The following is a 23,425-nucleotide window of genomic DNA, read 5'->3' on the forward strand; positions in this document are numbered from 1 at the left end:
AGACTTCGTAGCCTAGTGGGCGATGCCCTTTTCACTTCCCTGTAACCTCTTTCCCACAGAAGGGACGTCGCGAGCCTGTTTTATTTTCATGGCAAGTGCTCGTCTGAGCTCCAATCTATGCCCCTGGCTTATTTTCACGAAAACCACTCGTCTTTCTGAAACCACTATCAATAATTTCCCCCACTTTTTATCTGTACCTAAACCTAAACGTAGATTCCATAAACAAAGCTTCTTTCTTAGAACTCCACGCCTGTGGAACTCTGTTCCGTTTTTCTGCTTTCCAACTGACTACAATATGGTTGTCTTCAAGTCCAACGCAAACAAATTCTTGATGAGCCATCCCCTTAAGTCATCCAATTTACCAAATTTGCACTACTAACGATGACTCACATGATCCCTTTGATCACTGTACACTTATTAACCCATTATCCTCGAGTGGCCTCCGGGCCTTGATAAGTGATGACTCAATTGTAAAAAAAAAAAAAAAAAAACATTATATATTTTACAAAGATATAAAAACCAACAATAGGTTCTCTACAGTGGAATGTAAATGACAATGTATTATGGACTAAGTCATTGCAGAGAAGCATATGAAGCGTCCTTATAGTGCACCGCGATGAGTCCCCAACTAGAGCAGGCGATCAATCGACTTCGATTTCAGTAAAAATATGGGAGTGTGGAACAGCCGTTGATCATCATTCAGAAGAGACTCCCGAATTCGAAAGAAATATTCACGAGTATAACAAGATACACCTGAAGAAGGTCGAAAGTTGCATCGACTTAAATGTTGTGAAAATGACACTCAATATGAGGATAGTAGTCCGAAGAATCAAAACAACACGAACCCTGGGACTAATGTGGTTAAGTTTCTGTTTGTTTTGCTTTTTTGTGCTATTTTTTGTTTTTGTTTTTTTTTGGGGGGGGGGGTTAATAACTAAATAACGTAAGCTTTACCAATGGGCCAACTCAGGTGAAAGGACGTATCAAAACTTATAACATTACGCAATCTCGATTTCTTTCATAAAAATCGAATGAATTTGTCGTCATTTTTTTTTTCTTCTATTTTTAAAAATTGCTGTCGACTTGAAATGCCGGTGAAAACTTATTGTGAACAGGTTGGTGATATCATGAGAATCCGATCGAACTATAACACCTCACATCTTTATATTAATTTTAAAAAATGTATGAAACCGTCTGTGTGTGTGTGTGTGTGTGTGTGTGTGTGTGTGTGTGTGTGTGTGTGTGTGTGTGTGTGTGTGTGTGTGTGTGTGTGTGTGTGTGTATTTCTCGTGACAACGTAACTTTGATAATTACACACTGAGTTATTTTCTTTATCTCTACAAGTATATAAATGTAACTTTGTGTGCGTGAGTTCGTTCCTTATAGACTCCGAAACGGCTGAACAGATTTTTTTTTTAATTTACAGAACTTTAGTGTATAAGTCTGGAAGTGATCTTAGTTAAGTTTTATCTCAGAATACCCCCTATAATTACCGATAATCGATAATTGAAACCGTTATTTTAATTTATATATCATTGGTAAAGCCATTTTTTCCATGTTGTCGCAATGATAGAAGAACGGGTCGTGAAAATTTTACTGTGGGTAAGTTGATAGCGTGTTTTGTTTTGTTTTTGTTTGTTTTTTTTGTGGGGAGGGGGTTACAAGGTTTGTAGGTTCAAACTCCGCACGTAAATTTCCTTTTTTTTTTTTCATTAACTGCAGAAAGTTTATAAGACTTATGCGTTTTTTTTTGTTTACATTTTGTTTTTTTTGCATGACGTGGTCTGTAGGCGCAAACCCCGAACGTAAATTTCTTAATGTTTTTTTTTTTCCTTAGTTGGAAAGAAGTTATATAAAATAATTTTATAAAAGAAAGAGTAGGTTCTCTAGAGTGCAATGTAGAATAACATATATTTTGAACTAAGTTACTGCGTGAAGGCATGTGAAGCTTCCTCTCGGGCGATTTCATAGATTTCGATGACAATAAAAATATAGGAGTGTGAAATATTCGTTGATCATTATTCAATCCCGGGCAACGTCGGATCTCTCTGCTAGCTATCTATATAACAATACGCTAAATCGATTTCACGCCTGGACTTACATTTTCACTCTTCCTCTCTTTTTTAAAAGGTGGAATCGCCAGATTGCCGAAGTTGTAATTAAAAAACGGCGCTTTACTTATTATGTATGGCAAATTAAAGCGCGACAAACGTACAAGGCACGACAACTATTCCTGCTAATTCTTTATTCATGCGATATTTAGGCACATCATTCCAGCAACCAGGGATTTTATGTTAAAAACAAGAAGAAATATCCGTTTCTAATTTACATGGACTGCCACACTGTTTCTTGTTTTCTTTTCTTTTTTTTTTTCATTAAAAATCTTTGTAAAAAATATTTTCTAATTTTTTTTTTTTTTTAGACTGACGGTCCGAACTTTGGAAGGAATTAATTTGTTTATTAATTCTCTTTTCATTGTAATTTTTGTTTTTGCTAAGCATTTAATATTTAAACCAAAAAACACTACAAAATAGTACGTTTCTGAATTTTTGAGATGTGGATTGGTTATATGTATTATTATTCATCGGATTACTGTTCTCATCTTGAGTATGATTTTCGCAACGTTTCGGTCGATATAACCTCCGACCTATTCTAAATAGAATTGTCCGCAGGGACCCGTGGCGCAGTGGTTAGAGTACTGAGAAAAATAAATTGTAAAAGTGATATTCTCCTGAAGGTTGAAGATACAATCCTCAGTGTGGGCGACCGAAATATACATTTGCGAATTACTTAGAACCTCTATCCAGTCATGGCTGACGGAACAAGAGCACGCTGCCCCCATGAAGTAAATAAAGGGTTCCGCTCGAAATTCCGTCCAAATTCCCGAGTTCGACAGAAAAATTCCCGAGTTCGACAAGATACACCTGAAGAAGGTCGGAGGTTATATTGACCGAAACGTTGTGAAGATCACACTCAAGATGAGAACAGTAGTCCGATGAATAATAATAATAATAATAATAATAATAATAATAATAATAATACATACATACATACATACATACATATATACATACATACAAAATAGCATTTAAATTTTTAAAAAGTAAACAATTTTTTTTTTTTCCTTTTAAATTAAGAGATTTTTTATTTTATGTTTGATTCGTATTCCGGAAAAAAAATTAAATAGTAGGAACCATTTGTCGTGCCCTAATTTCTCGTGTCTAAACATTACACGACTAGAGAATCAAGATGGAGCAGTTATCGTGCCTTATTGTGTAACATAGTCGTTATATGTCCGTACTCGGGACCCACACGTTGTATTCAAACAGTTGCAAAGAAGCAAAAGCAAGGAAAAAATCTGACTCACTCTTTTTTTTTTCAATGAAACAACAGACATTTATTTACAGGTACTTTCTAGAATAAAACCTTGTCTCTTGTTCAAAAGTTTTCTCGTATCCCAATGTACTTAACAAGACTCAGCTGTGTCCATCACGTGTTACTCTGTCTTTGTCCGGCCATGTTTAGGACGCGTCTTTTCCTGTCGCTCTCATCCCACGCGTGTAACACGTCTATCTCTGTGTCCTTTTCTAACTCCAAGAGTCTACGTTTTTCTTTTTATTCAATGGTTTTCTTCCTTTCTTCCCTCATCTTCTACATGTCTCGGTATTTTCATACATTGGTTGTTGTTGCTGCTGCTGCTGCTGCTGGTGCTGCTGCCATCGGCGCGTCCGCGCATCCGCGCTCTGTTAGAATAGTGCATTTGTTGTGACTTAATTTGTCGTATATAAATATTAAAAACTAAAAGTAAGAAATTTCCTTTGTCGCTGTTTGCCGAACGTGAAACTCGAACAAAAATACACTTTCTTGACCTTCACATGCTTAGTGTCTCGGGAAGTTGATTGAACTCGAGCACACGCGGTAAAAAGGAGATCGATTCAGAACAACTCAACTTGGATCAATCCAAAACTTTCGACAAGGTCGGACATCGCTTATCGGTATCTGTTTTAGAAACCGCCGATTTTAAACTGGATTTCCGCAAACGTGTTACAGGGGAATGGCTGTCCCCTTTCCATGTAAATAAGAATAATATTAGATAAGTGAAAATGAGATTAGGATAAGCCTAGAATCGAACCCTGTAGGCAAAGTTAAGAAATGGAATGTGAGAAAATACGGCTATCGTTAATTCTTTTAGAATTCTGAATGTTAAATATGTCAGTAAAAGAATGAACAATGAAAATTAAAAATATATTGTTAAAAAAATAGGTTATGAGAGGATTCTTTTGTTTGCAGAAGTGTGTTTTGAACAAAAACATGCATAACCACGTGAAATTAGTCACGTTTGAAAAACACACTTCTGACGCCATAGACAAAGGACGATTCTCCATATAGTTCTATCGCTTTGTAAGTCAGTCAGCAGATTCAGTCAGACAGTCAGTCAGAGAGAGAGCTGAGAGTCAGTCAGTTGGCAGTCAGTGGTTAGCTGATCCTTTGGAAGCGAAGGGGTAGAAGATTAACCATGTAGATACAAGTGAATTCCTGCCGTTCATCGACCGATAGATCCGATAAAGAAGTTATCATTATGTTTTTTGCGTGTTGTCTCATGTCGTCATTCAGTTACAACATCTACACTGAACATTGTGTAACCCTTCGATGATTATGCATCTCCCCTCCTCTGTGTTAAGAACTTGTATACACCATCAGTCAGTATATATATGAAATCCCAAGCATCCCAGAACTGTATAAATATCTTCTCTCCCTCATTATTGTTATATATATATATATATATATATATATATATATATATATATATATATATATATATATATATATATATATATATATATATATGAACCCCCACTATACAACAAAAGTCGATTGGTTCGCTAAACCCTTTATTTAATCCACGGAGGTAGCATGCTCTCGTTCGGTCAGCCATTACTGAGTAGAATTTCTAAGCAATTCCCAATTTTATCCTGAGGCTCACCGGCACTGGGGATTGAACTTTAAACCTCCAAAAGAGTGTCACTTACAACCGAATTTAACCAAGTACCTTATCCCTTAGGCCACGGGTTCTTACTGACAATAAGGAATTACTTAGGACATCTACTTGGTCATGGCTGATCGATCGAGAGCATACTAATCCTGCGGATTAAAGATTCGAAATTTCGTGTAGATTTCCGAGTTCGTCAAAAAGATCCCAGAGTTCGACAATATATATCTGAAGAAGGTCGGGGTTTACATCGGTGGAAATGTTGTGGAAATAACACTCAATATGAAAACAGTAGTCCGAATAATCTAAATAAAATAGTTGCAAGAAGAACTTTCCGATCTAAAATTGTAAGCGTTCACAAAGGAATTTTCAGTCAAAAAATGATCTCATTTAAGTCGTAGTTCTTCCGTCGGTAGACAACTACAGTTAGAGGCGTTTCCTTGCAATGTACGCTTATTTGTTCTTTCTTTCTTCTGTCCGTGCGCAAAACGAAAGATGCACCCCTCTTGCTCGCGTGGTTAAAAAGGAACGACTACAAAATTTCACAAAAACACTCGTCTACCTATAACCACTGGCAACAGTTTCCCACGTTCTCTATCTGTGCCTACATCAAAACGTGGATTACATGAACAAAGCTTCTTTCTTAGAACTGTCAGTCTATGGAACTCTGTTCCGCTGGTTTCCTTTACATCTTACTACAATACGGTCAAATGCAAACAAGTTTTAGCTGAGCCGTCACCTTAAATAATCAAATTATACCAAATTTCCACTGCTAACGATTACTACGCCGTTGTCCCGATTAGTACCGTATATACTTATTAACCCTTATCCTCGACTGACTTTAGGCCTTGATAAATGGTGACTATCTTGTAAGAAAAAGCTGAAAGCATGTTGCACAAGAATTTCTCACTTTTATGGCGTTCGTGTCTCTGCGAATGAACCAAACAATCTAATCACACGTGATTTTCTTTCTTTTGCTTTTTGTTAGACGTATTCCTTTCTTATTTCTTTCTCATCCCATTTCACGCACATAAAAGACTCGCCAATAAACGCCGACAAACAAATAAACACAATGGAAATAAAAGTGGGAACGAGTGGGAAGCTAAATAATGAAACGGCAATAAACGTAAAAAAAAAAAAAAGAAAAGAAAAAAAAGAATAAAACGTTCAACAAGGAATAATCCAACTAATTGCCAATTCAGGTAATATATATATATATATATATATATATATATATATATATATATATATATATATATATATATATATATATATATATATATATATATATATATATATATATATAGAGAGAGAGAGAGAGAGAGAGAGAGAGAGAGAGATATATATATATATATATATATATATATATATATATATATATATATATATAGATATAGATAGATAGATAGATAGATAGATATTTATATATATATATATTTATATATATATATATATATTTATATATATACATATATATATACATATATATATATTTATATATATACATATATATATACATATATATATACATATATATATATATATATATATATATATATATATATATATATATATATATATATATATATATATATATATATATATATATATATATGAATTTATACAATTCGAGTCCATCTTTTGAGAAATACCCTCGTCAAGTTATATGTGAGAAGTCTGAAAATCATTTCAGTTTAATTCCGTGAAAAGAGTCGTCGCTGTTAAAAGAATAACTAACAAAACGTTATGTATATTAATTTATTTATTGCGGATTATTATTCTCATCTTTATTAGTTGTTGTTTCACGACGTTTTGGCCAACTATTCGTCTGGCCTTCGAAACGTCGTGATGGGATCTGGTGGTCTCCCTCCTTCACAGACTCTGTTAGCCAGCATTTGGTTGACAATCCATGCTGTGCCGATAGATATAAAATAGAATGGTTCGAGGTGCTACATAGAGCGGACTCCAGAAACCATTTAAAGATTTTGGAGTCTGTCTCTATCGTGGTGCGTAAACCTTCTTTGTGCCGGCAAAAAGAAACAGCATTGTTTCTCATTGGGGAACTTTGAATCTTTTCTCTCGCCTCCCCACCCCGTCGTTGTGCCAATATTTTAATCGGTTTTACACGACAATAAATTTAATTTTAGTTTGCCCTCGTACTTTTGGCACATTCAATAGTTCCCTATTAGAACTCTTTAAACTTTCGAAATAATATTATATTGTTATGCTATCGATTTTCCTCCTGACAAGATGATAGCCGAAAGAGCTCTAGAGAAACTTCCGCGTATTTTATTTAAAGCTTTATACAAATTATGTACCTCCAAACATTTATCTCTCTCTCTCTCTCTCTCTCTCTCTCTCTCTCTCTCTCTCTCTCTCTCTCTCTCTCTCTCTCTCTCTCTCTCTCTCTCTCTATATATATATATATATATATATATAAATATATATATGTCCATATATGTATATAAATATATATATGTATATATATGTATATGTATATATATATATATTTATATATATATATATATATGTACATATATATGTGTATACATATGTATATATATCTGTATATATATGTGTATATATATGTACATATATGTATATATATATATATATATGTATATATATATTTATATATATATGTACATATATATGTGTATACATATGTATATATATCTGTATATATATGTATATATATGTGTATATATATGTACATATATGTATATATATATATATATATATATATATATATATATATATAAGTGAACGTGTTTGTGTGTCTGTGTGTTTGTGTACATTTTCCTTCGCAATAACTTTGTCAATTTTAAGTCTAAAGACTCGAAATTTGATATACAGGGTACTGAGATTTGGGAAAATCGATGTGATCGGTTTTCGGCCAGAAATTTGGCTGTTAATGGAGTCAAAGTTCAACGATTTGACCTTTAAGAACTCTACCAAACTCCTCCGACAATCTGGGGTCTAAACACTTGCAATTTTAGATATAGGTTCCTGGCACATGGATCTAACTTAATAACTAAGTTTGAGCCCAAAACAATAAATTTTAAGGGGTCATAATAGGGATCAAAGTTTAAAAAATTGACCGTTTTTTACTTTTTTTTTTTTTTTTTGCTCAGCATACACCTCCAAACACCCGTGCAACGCCGGGATGAATTGATATATATATATATATATATATATATATATATATATATATATATATATATATATATATATATATATATATATATATATATATATATATATATATATTTGTCTATATATATCAATATATCTATCTATATATCTATAAAAGTGAACGTGTCTGTGTGTGTGTGTGTACATTTCCCTACGCAATAACTCTGTCAATTTTTAGTCTACAGACTCGAAATTTGATATACAGGGTACTAAGATGTGGGAAAATATATGTGATCCATTTTCGGCCAGAAATTTGGCTGTTAAGAGATCAAAGTTCAACTATTTCACTTTTGAGAACTCTACCAAACTCCTCCGACAATTTTGGGTCTAAACACTTGGAATTTTAGATATAGGTTACTTGGACATGGATCTAACTTAATAACTTGATTAGAGCTCTAAATAATAAATGTTAAGGGGTAATAATAGGGGTCAAAGTTTTAAAAAATGACCGTTTTTTTTTTTGTTTTTTTTTGTTTTTTTTTTTGCTCAACATACACCTCCAAACACCCGCGCAACGCCGGGCACCCATGCTAGTATATCTATAAAAGTGAATGTGTCTGTGTGTCTGTGTGCGTTTCCCTACGCAATAACTGTCAATTTTTAATCTACAGACTCGAAATTTTATATACAAGGTACTGAGAATTGGGAAAATCGATGTGATCGGTTTTTAGCCAGAAATTTGGCGATTAAGGGGTCAAAGTTCAACGATTTGACCTTTGAGAACTTTTTAAACTCCTCCGACAATTTTGGGTCTACGCACTTGAAATTTTAGATATAAGGTCCTTGGACATGGATCTAACTTAATAGCTTGATTTAAGCCCAAAACAATAAATGTTAAGGGGTCATAATAGGGGTCAAAGCTAAAAAAGTTGACAGCTTTTTTTTTTTGCTCAGCATACACTTCCAAATACCTGGGCAACGCCGGGCCGAAATGCTAGTATGTATATATATATATATATATATATATATATATATATATATATATATATATATATATATATATATATATATATATGTATATATATATATGTGTATATATATGTATATATATGTATACATATATATATATATATATATATATATATATATATATATATATATATATATATATATATATATATATATATATATATATATATATATATATAATATTCTATAACAAATGGAAAACTGTAAAAAAAACTCCGAAGGAAAAATGTTGGTCATTTTTTATTACAGTACATGGTTTTCCTTAAAAGTTAATGGATTCCATATTGTTCATGAAATAGTGTTTTCTGAACGTTTGAAGAGAGGCGGATCTTGTGAATATTTTCAAACGATATTAGGTTTAAAATTGTCCGAACGGTCACGAAACAATTCTAATTTATAATGAAAATACAACTGTTGCTATCAATTCGATCTTGGTTGTTTTTATTTTGTGAAAACAATATATATATATATAAATATATATATACATATATATATATACATATATACATATATATATATATATAATAGAGAAAAGAAATAACAAGTGTAAGTTGAAAATTGCAATCAAATTGATTGTTCGAGTGAATACGCCAAAGACAAAAACAATTTACAAAGTCCTTATTCCGCGGAATGTCAAAGAATGCTGTTCTTGCTATTCTTCTCATTAGAAGACAGAAAGAAATCAGCAAATTATATGTCTAGCAATGCTAGAATTTGCTGGTTATAGCATTAAATGAACTCGCAATTTATTATAGTCACAAATTGCAAAGATGTACATATCCTTTAAAAACAACGAGTGGCAAAATGAAGGAAATGTAAAAAATAATAACAAACCGGGGGTAAAATTGTAAAATTGCATTAAGATTCTTTCAAAGATAATCCGAAAAGCGGAAATAATTCTTCAAAAAGAATAAAATCCAAATTTATATCCAGTTGAATATAATTAGTCCGGTTGGAAGAATTTTCAACGCAGCTGAAATTATGGAAAATGTGTTTGTGTATAGGGAAGTAATCCAAAGAAATGTTTATCCCAGTTGAGTGGATTCGAGAAATAAGATACAAGCATTCACGCGCTGAAATCTGTTGAGGCTGACCTTAATTTTTAAAAAGTAGTCTGAAATCGTCTTTTCTAATTAAAACAATGATGGGAGACGCCATGTTGATTGGCTGTCCATCTTATTTCCCGGCGTTGTCTGATCAATATCTAAAATATCAACAACAAGTAATTTACAATAAATCATTTACAGCAATTCATTTGCAATAATTCATTTGCATTTCATTTACAACAATAAATTTACAGCAAGTCATTTACAATAATTCATTGAAAATAATTCATTTACAACAATTAATTTACAACTATGTATTCACAGAAATTCATTTACAACAATATATTTACAACAATTATTTTACAATAAATCATTTACATTAATTCATTTACAATAATTCATTTACAATAATTTATTTACAATAATTTATTTACAACAATTATTTTACAATAAATCATTTACATTAATTCATTTACAATAATTTATTTACAATAATTTATTTACAATAATTCATTTACAATAATTCATTTACAATAATTCATTCACAACAATATATTTATAACAATTTTTTACAATAATTTATGTACAAAAATTCACTTGCAATATTTTATTTGCAATAATTCATTTACCATAATTTATTTACAATAATTTATTTAACACAATTCACTTACAATAATTTATTTACAATAAATCATTTACAATAATTTATTTACAATAATTTATTTACAATATTTTATTTACAATAATTAATTTACAATAATTCATTTACAATTATTTATTTAAAATAAATTATTTAAAATAATTTATTTACAATAATTTATTTACAATAGTTTTAATTACAATAATTTATTTACAATAATTTATTTACAATAATTCATTTGCAATAATTTATTTACAATACTTTATTTACAATAATTTATTTACAATAATTTATTTACAATAATTTATTTACAATTATTTATTTACAATAATTTATTTACAATTATTTATTTACAATAATTTATTCACAATAATTTATTTACAATAATTTATTCACAATAATTCATTTACAATAGTTTTTTTACAATAATTCATTTACAATAATTTATTTTCAATAATTTATTTACAATAATTAATTTACAATAATTTATTTACAATAATTCATTTACAATAATTTATTTACAATAATTTATTTACAATAATTTATTTACAATAATTCATTTACAATAATTTATTTACAATTATTTATTTACAATAATTTATTTACAATTATTTATTTACAATAATTTATTCACAATAATTTATTTACAATTATTTATTTACAATAATTTATTCACAATAATTCATTTACAATAGTTTTTTTACAATAATTCATTTACAATAATTTATTTACAATAATTTATTTACAATAATTTATTTACAATAATTCATTTACAATAATTTATTTACAATAATTCATTTACAATAATTCATTTACAACAATTCATTTACAATAATTTATTTACAATAATTTATTTACAATAATTTATTTACAATAATGTATTTACAATAATTTATTTACAATAATTCATTTACAATAATTTATTTACAATAATTTATTTACAATAATTCATTTACAATAATTTATTTACAATTATTCATTTACAATAAATCATTTACAATAATTTTTTTACAATAATTTATTTACAATAGTTTATTCACAATAATTCATTTACAATAATTTATTTACAATAAATCATTTACAATAATTTATTTACAATAATTCATTTACAATAATTTATTTACAATAATTTATTTACAATAATTCATTTACAATAATTTATTTACAATGATTTATTTACAATAAATCATTTACAATAATTTATTTACAATAATTTATTTACAATAATTCATTTACAATAGTTTATTTACAATAATTTATTTACAATAATTTATTTAAAAAATTTTATGTACAATAATTTCTTTACAATAATTCATTTACAATAATAACTTACAATAATTTATTTACAACAATTAATTTATAATAATTCATTTAGAATAATTCATTTAGAATAATTCATTTAGAATAATTCATTTACAATAATTTATTCACAATAATTTATTTACATTAGTTTATTTACAATAATAACGTACAATAATTTATTCACAATAATTTATTTACAACAATTAATTTATAATAATTCATTTAGAATAATTCATTTAGAATAATTCATTTACAATAATTCATTCACAATAATTTATTTACATTAGTTTATTTACAATAATAACGTACAATAATTTATTCACAATAATTTATTTATAATAATTCATTCACAATAATTTATTTATAATAATTCATTACAATTTATTTATAAAATAGATAGAAAAAAGGAGTCGGAACAGGAATATCTCGCTGCTTTGCACTATTGTCAATAGATATTTCATCTGCGAGCTGTGCATTGAATGGCACTCTAGTTTTCATATCCCGATGCAATTCCCTAAACATATGTATAAATGTCGGTGGACAATCAGGCTTACCAAGCAATCTCAACAAAGCATTTCTACTGACTATCGAATGCTTTTGTCAGGTCAACAAAGACCTGATACAACCGCACTCGTTGCTCAGTATATTTCTCTTGTACCTGGCGAGCGGATAATATCCATCCACATAGCCTTTTCCTGATCTAAAGCCGCACTGACTTTTAGATACCACCAGTGAGAAGATTTCCTCCTGTAATCGATTTAATAAAACTCGTACCAGATCTTTACCATCAGACTCAAGAAGAGTAATTTCACGGTGATTGCTACAGTCTGATTTTTCTCAATATATTTTACTTAAATTTCCCGCTCGAAGCTGGAGTATAACACAGGTGAAATCACCGGAACACTACGTATATGTCTGTTCTCTTCTACTCCGAGGGATCACCTCCTCCATAACACCAAAATAAAGAAGAAAAAAATACGGATCGAACTTTTTACCCTGATGGTGCTATTTTTAACGAAATATTGGACTTACAACAATAAAAAAAAAAAAGTAAATAAAAATGATTTTCTCATTATTTCCGACACTTTAAAGTTTTCAAAATTTTAATTTAAATATATATATATATATATATATATATATATATATATATATATATATATATATATATATATATATATATATATATATATATATATATATATCTGCTGGTGCTGAAGTTCTTGGCTGGTTCCGATGGAAGTTCTTAGGATTGGACGTGTGAATATTGCTAATGCTATCCTTGGTTTTGTTGAGGAAATCTGGAAAGGTGCTCCTGTTCCACAGGATTGGATTGATGGTGTCTTTGTGACCCTGTTTAAAGGAAAGGGGCAGAAAAATGTTTGTGACCACTACCGTGGGATTATGCTTTTGGAAGCTCCTGAGAAATTTCTTGCACAACTTCTATTAAACAGGTTACTGGAGGATGTTTGCCTGAATGCTATTCCAGAGTCACAAAGTGGCTTTAGGTCTGGTAGAGGAACTATGGATATGATTTTTTAAGCCCGGCAAGTCCAGGAGAAATGCATTGAACAACAGATAGCACCGTGTCAAGTGTTTGTGGATCTAACAAAAGCATTTGACACCGTTAACAGGGTTAATCTTAGAGAAAGTAGGGTGTCCTCCAACAAACTTCTTTCTTAGAATATTTAAGGAACTGCAAAGGGACATGAAAGCTCGAGTCTCGTTTAACGGAAAATTATCTGATGAAATCCCAGTTGGCAATGGTGTCAAACAAGGTGATATTCCTGCCCCTACTCTTTTCTCTATATATTTGCTGCTGTACTGGCTCATGCGTTTCGGGGTTGCGATAGGAAGAGTATGTTGAAATTTCAAACTACAGGTCGCATTTTTAATCTTAGAAGATTTAATGCCAGAACCAAGCTGCATCGTGTCTTGGTGAAGGAGTTACTGTATGCAGACGATGCTGTTTTTTTTTGTTTTTTTTTGTTTTAGTCGCACACTAAGATTGATATGCAGCGTATAATTGATAGTTTTGCTGACTCCTGCACAGTTTATTTATTTGCTTCCCCACTGAGCAAATTAGGCACAAGGCCGTTTTTTAATGTGAAGATGGAGGGAGGGGGGAGGGAAAGGGGGATCCTGCTCCCGAGAGGTGGGAAATGGGAGCTGGATAGTAACTGTGGTCGTAGGGTGATCCCTACCTTGACCAAGTTCAGATATGTGGGGTTACCCCCACATATGGTCTTTGCTAGTCATAGCTGGTCTTTGCTTGCAGGATCTGTCGGAACAGATACTACACTTTGATCTTGTCCCCCCGTGCCACAGAGGGCGGGGGGACTGTTTATTTATTTGCTTCTCCACTGAGCAAATTAGGCACAAGGCCGTTTTTTAATGTGGAGATGGAGGGAGGGGGGAGGGAAAGGGGGATCCTGCTCCCGAGAGGTGGGAAATGGGAGCTGGATAGTAACTGTGGTCGTAGGGTGATCCCTACCTTGACCAAGTTCAGATATGTGGGGTTACCCCCACATATGGTCTTTGCTAGTCATAGCTGGTCTTTGCTTGCAGGATCTGTCGGAACAGATACTACACTTTGATCTTGTCCCCCCGTGCCACAGAGGGCGGGGGGACTGTTTATTTATTTGCTTCCCCACTGAGCAAATTAGGCACAAGGCCGTTTTTTAATGTGGAGATGGAGGGAGGGGGGAGGGAAAGGGGGATCCTGCTCCCGAGAGGTGGGAAATGGGAGCTGGATAGTAACTGTGGTCGTAGGGTGATCCCTACCTTGACCAAGTTCAGATATGTGGGGTTATCCCCACATATAGTCTTTGCTAGTCATAGCTGGTCTTTGATTGCAGTATCTGCCGGAACAGATACTACACTTTGAGATATTAAATCTTTTATTCATGTTAAAAAAATACAGTCAAAATCAACGATGAACAAAAAACTTAGGCACATGGCCAACTCAAAAGGGGGGATTTTGGGGGTCGTTGGTCATCCTTGTCACTCCAGAACTGAACAAAGTCAAAAGTTTCTCCCAGCTAGTATCTTCTTTCACCATAATACCGCATTCACCCTTTCATATTTGGGGACGTCCTACTTAACTCCCAATTTTTAAAACATTTTTTATTGACGTGTAAAAACAAAAAAGATAACAATAAAATGGTACAATAATTCATTTGTGTCGAGGGCGGGGGAAGAAAAAACAAAAGGTGATTAGTAGGACCCTCCCAACCCCGTCTAGTTGATAGACTGCCCGTTCCACTAGGTTTGTAAAAGGAACCTCGCTTCTGCGGGTCAGTCTCTAGGTGGGGATGCCCTCTAGATGGGGGTGAATGGAGAAAAGAAATTTTTGTGGGTAAGGGATGGAGGTTAGTTTGTATTTCTTTTTCTCCAAGATGGGTAAAATTTAGAGGAAGGGGTGAAAACAAAAATTGCAGGTAAGAGAGGATGGGGATCTTGGAGGCTTCCTAATCGGGGAGGGATGGAACACACACTCAGCTAGCTGAGAGGCTACTTGTTTAATTTTACTTTACAGAACTGCGCGTTCCACACCTAGGCGGGGAACACGTATTCAAATTTGGCTCCTCTTCATACACACAGACTTGCCACATGTATCCATCTTCTGTCAAATGCCGCGCGATGCAGCCTTCTTCTATCACATCTGATCTTCACCCGTAGTTGGTGTTTAAAGAAAGCGATCAGATCTTGATCAGAAAAAGACAACACCCCCCGGCAACCTTGCAGGCGCGACGTCCAAATCACCATTCTCGTCATGGCCAGGATCGTAACGTAGACCATTTGTCTTTCCCGGTCCCACGGCGGCCTCACGTTGTCCACAACATTGGATACAGTAATTGGGCGAGGATGCTCAGGATCGATGCGAGCCGTCACACCGCTGACATACGACCAGTACTGGCGGAGTTCGCGGCAATCGAAGAAAGCGTGATCCGTAGTTTCTACGGCCGTTGTCCCACAACGGGGACAATCAGGCGACTCCAAAAACCCGGAACTGCATTGTATGTTGTTGAGTGGAAGTGCATTTCGGGCCAATCGCCAGGTCAGAGAGAACTCCGAATTGTTCAGATGACTCGAACCTGGCGCCCAGCTCCACGCGGAGCGGATCTCACTCTGCTGCCACCCCAAACGCGCGCATAGCGGGTCGTCGGCGGCCCCCTTCACTAGATCCCTGTGGAGTTCCCTACGGGTAGCAGTCACAAGGTCACTGGACCTTGGTAGTCGTTTTAGCGCGGCTCGGCACTCTTTCATGTAGGCAGATTCTCCCCGCGGCCTGCGACGGCTCTCGATGGAAGGGTCGAGAACGAGGTCGGGGAAGGCGGCAGTAACCACGGGGTGCCACGGTTGGTCATCCTGCATATAGTGGCTCAGGAAGGCCAGCCTCTCAGCATCTCGATGACACTTCAAGTCTGGCATTCCCAAGCCTCCCTCACACGGACGTTGAATACAGACCTGTCTGCTCACCCAGTGTCTTCCTCTGTCCCAAAGGAGCGAGGACAAGAGTTCGACAAGAGCTTTTAGGTGTTGTGCAGGCAGGGGAAGTACGGCCAGTCGGTAAAGGATGAGAGGAAAGACGTAAGTGGCGCACGCCTCAGCTCTACCCTTTAAGGAAAGTTTCCTAGGAAGCCACGAATTGACTGCAGCCTCCACCTTTGACCGTACCTCCAACCAATTCTTGTCAAGCTGGAGACCCGGTCCGAACCACACGCCGAGGATCCGGACCGGGCCATCTGTCCAGCTGAAGGGCGCAGGGAGGTTTGCGTACACTTTGATCTTGTCCCCCGTGCCACAGAGGGCGGGGGGACTGTGCTGATGGTCAGAGGATCAGTCTGTCTAAAACAAAGGTGATGTTCACTCCGGCAGCAGGCAAGTCATACATGCAGCCGAACATCATGGTCTGTGGTGCTAGACTGGGAGTAGTTGATTCATTTGTGTACCTTGGTAGTTCTCTGTCGAGGGATGGCTGTCTCGACATTGAAATCCACAGGCGAATTCAGAAGGCATCTTTAGCTTTTAGAAGGTTGGAGAAGAGAGTGCGGTCTGATCGTGGCATCACAGATAGGACTAAGATCTGCGTTTACAAGACCTGTGTGCTAACCACACTGTTGTATTCATCGTGTTCATCAACAAAATGCTGAACACATAACTCGGTTCGTTTCTTTTTATTTCTCTATTTTGTCGAAATATTATTTACATTATTCTTATCATATATATACATATATATATATATATACATGCACATATATATACATATATACATATATATACATATACAAATATACATACGTATATACATATACATACATATATATACATATATATATTTATACATATATATATTCATATATACATACATATACATATATATCTACATATATATGTACGTATATATATACATATATATATATTAGGTTGGCAGTATTTTTGCGAACAGTTGGCTGAGATGGCGGAAATTTTCTGTTTCTATGTCTATCCTTGTAGCCATGTCACTAGTAAGGGTGCTGGAGGTAAACGTTTTGTCTGGGCTGACGTTATCCGCCTGATAGTCAGGGACCCGAACCTTGGATTAACCACTAAGGAGGCTGTCCTATCAGCAGGTGCAAAGTACTGGGGCTGCTGTATTGCCATTTGGTGAATGGATTCTGGACCATGCAGTAGCTTCTGGTGGGGCCTCTCGATGCCATACTAGTGGGTAATTGTTACGGCTTTACCTTATCATTAGCTACAAATAAAAAAAAAAAAAAATTCTTCGTTTCTTTTTCTCTCTTAATTTCCCCTCTCTGTCCTGCTCTAAGTAAATCTGTCGACCTAGTCCACAAATTCCAAAATTTCATCATGACAAGTTTCAAGAAAAAATACACGATTAAACCCGGTTCTCCAACTTCCAACGTAGACCCCTACTACCATGTCTCCTTCTCCAACATCAGGGGTCTTCGTTCTAACCTTCCAGAGGTTGAAACCCAATTACAGGAGACTAAACCAGACCTTTTATTTTTGAGTGAAACTGGCATTGGACAGGCTATTTCCCTAGATGAATTTGCAATTTCAGGATACTCTAACTTAACTTCTAAATCTGACCCCCAAGATCGCCATGTGCCTATATTAAAGATAGCTTTCCATGTGGGAGGGACATCTCCAGGGAAGATCCTAACTTACCCTATATGTGCTTCCGGGTTGCTTTAGCTCACACTACTGCATTTATATTTACTCTCTATCGCCCCCACAACAGCGGAGTTACTATCTTTCAAAGCATATCTGAGAAAATTGACCAAGTCCTTTCTACTTATCCTTCAGCTAACATTCATGTATGTGGAGACTTCAATGTTCACAATGTCGAATGGTTGACCCACTCAAACAAGACCGATGATGAGGGGAGGTTCTGTCATGATTTCTCCATTGCCTATGACCTCACTCAGATTGTTCAGGAACCTACCCGTGTGCCCGATAATGACGGCCAGTATGCGAGCCTACTAGACCTTTTTCTCACAACTTGCCCTGAACTATGTTCAGTTTCTGATCTGTCGCCTCTTGGATCTTCCGACCACTCTGTTGTATCAATTAAGATAAAAATGAAATGTAATAAGTCCCCAGACGTACCTCTTCATCGTACAGTATATCGATACACTAAGGCTGACTGGGATAGCTTCCGTACATTTATATCTGATCTACCTCTGCATTCCATGTTTAAAAAGGATGTGTCCTCTATAGTATTAGACCTAACTGAATGGTTAATTGTAGGTATTGACCATTTCATACCCTCTAAAAAGTTTCAGCAAAAACCTAACAGCCAGCCATGGTTCTCTCCAGAATGTGCTGCTGCCATTGCGCACAGAAATCACTTTTTCCACTGCTTCAAACGTAATAGATGTATGGAAACTAAAGCCGTTTTCAGGACTGCCAGCAACCATTGTAAGAAAGTAATAAGGAACGCAAGAGTGTTGTATGCTCAATCTGTTAAGTCCAAAGTAGCTGAGCAGCGACTTGGTTCCCACCAGTTTTGGCAAATAGCAAACAGAATCCTGAACAGAAGCGTGTGCTCCATCCCAACTATTATCAATGGACCTGAGGTAATCTCGTCAGCATCAGACAAAGCCAAACTCTTTGTCAAGAACTTTGCAGCTAATTCTACCCTTTGCGACCAAGACCGCCAACCCCCAATATTTCCTCCTGTATCAGAAAACACGCTATGTGATATACGTATATCTGTACGTGATGTTGCGAAGCTAATCAAAAACCTTGATTCGAGTAAAGCAACTGGCCCTGATGGTATTCCAATTATAGTACTCAAAAAACTTCAACCTGAATTAGCGCCCATACTTACAAAACTGTTTAAACGTTGTCTTAAGGAGAATAGTTTCCCATCTCCCTGGAAAATCTCATCAGTATGCCCTGTATTTAAGAATTCAGGTGATCGCTCATCCCCCTCTCAGTACAGGCCAATAAGTCTCCTGTGCGTCATGAGTAAGTTGCTAGAATCTGTGTTAAATACAGAAGTAATCAAACATCTCAACAAAAATAACCTTCTTAGTGACACTCAATATGGTTTCCGTTCTGCTAGATCTACAGCAGATGTCCTTACAGTTATATCGCATAGGATTAGCAAATCTCTCGACGGTGGCAATCTTTCTAGGGCAATTGCTCTTGACATATCTAAAGCCTTTGATAGGGTATGGCATAAAGGTTTACTTCATAAGATCGCTAGCTATGGTATAGCTGGAAAAGTCTTCTCAATTATTAAATCATTTCTTTCTGATAGGTTCATAAGAGTAGTAGTTGAGGGGCAAAAATCAGAAGCTCACAGTATTAATGCCGGTGTCCCTCAGGGATCCATCCTGGGCCCAACTCTTTTCTTGATCTACATTAATGATCTTCCAAATCATATCCTTACATCATTTGAAGACATTTATGCTGACGACACTACCATTTATGGTACCACATCTAAGACAGTAAACGACCAAGTTCTCTCCAATTATCTCTCCTCTGATCTTGAGCACGTAGTACAATGGGGAAAGAAGTGGCTGGTTACTTTTAATGCATCTAAAACCAAGCTTCTCTCTTTACATCATCAACATTCTAATCCACATTTGTCATCAATTGAAATGAATGGCTCTCGTCTTCAGGAGGCCTCAAGTTTTGACAAGCTTCTGGGCTTGACCATTACTCCTGATCTTAAATGGAACACGTATATCAAATCTGTTGCCAAGGCCGCTGGAAAAATGGTGGGATCTTTCTATCGATCCAGTAGATATCTCACTGCTGATGCTATTCTCTACCTATATAAGAGCCAGGTACGTCCAAGGATGGAATACTGTTGCCACATCTGGGCAGGAGCTGCTAGAAAGGACTTGTCCTGCCTTGATAGAGTTCAAAATAGACTTCGTAGCCTCGTAGGAGATGTCCTTTTCTCCTCCTTGCAACCTCTATCTCACAGAAGAGATGTTGCGAGTTTGTCTCTGATGTATCGTTATTTTCATGGAAAGTGTTCAACTGAGCTTCAATCTATGGTCCCCCCTCGCCAAACTTTCACAAGAAACACTCGTCTAGCTGTAAACACTATCAATAATTTCCCCCACTCTTTATCTGTGCCTAAACCTAAACGTAGATTCCATGAACAAAGCTTCTTTCTTAGAACTGCACGCCTGTGGAATTGTCTTCCGTTTTCCTGCTTTCCGGCTGACTACAATATGGTTGTGTTCAAGTCTAAAGTAAATAAGTTCTTGATGAGCCGTTCCATATAAGTTATTAAATTTACCAAATTTTCATTACTAATGATTACTATATTGACCAATTTCTACTGTACACTCTTTAACCCTTATCCTTGAGTGGCCTCTGGGCCTTGATAATGTGGTGATGCCTTTGTAAAAAAAAAAAAAAAAAAAAAAAAACATTCATATATATATATTTATACATATATATATATATTAATATATACATATATATACATATATGTATATGCATATATATTACGTATATATATATACATATATATACATATACATATATGCATTCATATATATAAATGTGTGTGTGTGTGTGTGTGTGTGTGTGTGTGTGTGTGTGTGTGTGTGTGTGTGTGTGTGTGTGTGTGTACATATACACAGACGGTATATTTTAAAAGATTTATTATAATACTTGAATAAAGGAGCTTTGTTTTGTAATATTAAATTTTACTTTCTATTAATGTCCTCATTTAACTACAGGCTGGAGGTTATTTTCTAAAGATTGAGTCATTGGCTTGGATATGTACGCATTCGTCTTATCCATACGTCGAGAGTAGAGCATGATGTCATCAGCAAAACATACCCATCTCTTACATAATTTCATCATTTCTGATTTAATAGCAGTTCAGTCCGGCTTTGTCCGGATCCAATATAATATAATATAATAATAAATACGAAATCAGCATTAATCAAAATATCATATTTAAGCGTAGTTTACGGCCGGGAAATGAAATGCCGGGCGGCCTGCTAGTGGTTTAATAAAGCTAACATTTTTCTGGATAGTGCAAAAATATAGTTTTATAGATAAAATAGCAGTCCAGCCCGGCTTTGTTCGGGCCCTAACTTTATATACATAACTTTATATATATATATATATATATATATATATATATTAAAAACTTGACTCATGTCCAGGTAACCTACATATAAAATATCAAGTGTTTAGACCCAAAATTGGCAAAGGAGTTTTTAGAGTCTGAAAAAGTCAACTCTTTCAACTTTGACCTATTAGCAGCCAAATTTTCGCCCAAAAACTGATTAAAAAGCTTGCTGCACGTCTGAATACCCTTTATGTCAAATTTCACATGTTTAGACCCCAAAGTGGCTGAATAGTTTGCTAGAGACCGCAAAGGTAAAATCTTTTGAACCTATTGTTTTGGGCTCAAATCAAATTAAGTTTGAGCCATGTCCAAGCAACCTACATCTAAAATTTCAAGTGTTTAGACCCAAAATTGGTGGAGAAGCTTGGTAGAGTTCTTAAAGGACAGATCGTTGAATTTTGACCCCTTGACAGCCAGATTTTTGGCCGAAAACCGATTATAAAGATTTTCCCAAATCTCAATACCCCTTATGTCAAATCCCGAGTCTGTAGACTGAAAATTAACAGAGTAGTTTGGTAGGTAAATGTACACACACGGACACACACAGAGACAATTTCACTTTTATAGATATATATTTAGATTATAAAAATCAGAAACAATTAAGTTCAAAGGATCGACCCTTACAACACATCCACATTGTTGTGATATTTTTTTGATATTAGGACATCAAGGAAAACTCTGTGTGTGTGTGTGTGTGTGTGTGTGTGTGTGTGTGTGTGTGTGTGTGTGTGTGTGTGTGTGTGTGTTTTGTTTTTTTGTTTGTGAAAGATTTAATTATATTAAATAAACAGGCACCTTCGGTCTTTGACAGCCTATGGATCTCCACTATAGGGGTGCATGCGCGTGAAATTTTTTTGTTGCAGGAGGTGCGCAATCTCCAACCACCCCTCTCCTGAGTCGATATTGTTAAATACCAGTGGCAAGTGGATTGTATGTACAGAATGACTGGAAACAAATGCCGAGATAAGTGGAGAGCACATACAGCGCCTAGAATTCCCCATCTGGTCACCCATCTGGTACTAACTTGGCTCAACATTGCTTATCTTCGGTGATCTGACGAGAACCGGTGTGTCAACGCGATTATGCCGTAGGTTTGCCCAAAAATACCTATAAATTAATTGGTTATTTTGCTTACGGCATATCAACCCTTTCTTGTTATTTCACGCTTCAAGTTCAAATATTTATGTTTTGATTGATTGTTTTCTTTGTGAAAATCGTTGTTTTCGGGGTTGTTTTTTTTTTTTTACTTTGCACAACATGATTGAGTTTTGCCAAGAGAAAGAAAAAACGATAACACCAATGTTTAGCGCATTGTATATCAGGAAGCCAATATCTTCAGACAGTCTGGTCTTGTAGCACCAGAGTACATAATTAATTTTCATGAGTTAAACCTTCATGCCAGATCTTGCCAAAGGTTTTAGATATATCGATCACTACCGTACTAGCTTCGCTGTGTGATATATGCGTTCAGAGATTATCATTAGGATATCTGCAGAAGGGTAGGCTTGCTTAAATTCATACTAATAGTCATAAAGAAGTTTTGCACTAACGAGGTGTCAAGCTATCGCTAAATTGATACAAAATTTAACGATTTTAGCGGGATGGGGGTGATAATTTTGGTGACGAATTTTTACACCAGAATTCTTGAGCACTATTACTACTGAGGC

General features: G+C 34.8%; 1 pseudogene; it reads right to left on the bottom strand.

Annotated features, from left to right (window-relative positions):
- Positions 1-22,733: 22,733 nt before the first annotated feature.
- On the bottom strand, positions 22,734-22,851 carry LOC145263512 (5S ribosomal RNA; annotated as a pseudogene).
- Positions 22,852-23,425: the final 574 nt, after the last annotated feature.

This window comes from Euprymna scolopes, chromosome 38 (genome assembly GCF_053919585.1).
Source record: "Euprymna scolopes isolate OS-2025 chromosome 38, ASM5391958v1, whole genome shotgun sequence".
Taxonomy (NCBI): domain Eukaryota; kingdom Metazoa; phylum Mollusca; class Cephalopoda; order Sepiida; family Sepiolidae; genus Euprymna; species Euprymna scolopes.